Source organism: Gymnoscopelus braueri (assembly GCF_963280865.1).
Source record: "Gymnoscopelus braueri genome assembly, chromosome: 19".
Lineage (NCBI taxonomy): Eukaryota > Metazoa > Chordata > Actinopteri > Myctophiformes > Myctophidae > Gymnoscopelus > Gymnoscopelus braueri.
In genome coordinates, this window is record NC_137621.1 from 50,200,316 (window position 1) to 50,200,871 (window position 556).

Consider the following 556-nt stretch of genomic DNA (forward strand, 5'->3'; position numbering starts at 1 on the left):
TTGCAGTATTGATACTTTTACTTAAGTAAATAAATTGAGTACTTTTTCCACCACTGCCCTCCACCACCAGGCCCCTCAGGTCAGCCGACTTGGGGGGCCTGCGCCCTTGTTGTCGCAGCCCCTACGCTGTGGAACAGCATTCCCTTCTCTGTTGGATCTTCCCCCTCCTTTGAGTCTGGAATTAAATCCAGGCTCAAGACTCTTCTATATTTACAAGCTTTTGAATCCCCCTGATAGTTGAATCTTATTATGCTTAATAAGGGATTTCTTTGTTGTTGTCTCCGCCAGGCCGAAAGGCATGGCGAGAGAGTATGTTTTGCACCCTGTCCGTCCTTCAGTCCTTCCGTCCGTCCGTGTGTGTGTGTGTGTGTCATTCATTCTGTCTATGTACAGCTAATCTCCGGCACCGTTGGCTTGATCGCAGCAAAACTGTGCACACACACTGCCAGAGCAGAACCTCTGCCCCACATTTTTCACATGGGCCTGTTATAGCGCCACCAGGAGGCCGATTTGTGCAAAAACATTTTTTTACAGTACTCCTTCAGATTTTGTCCAA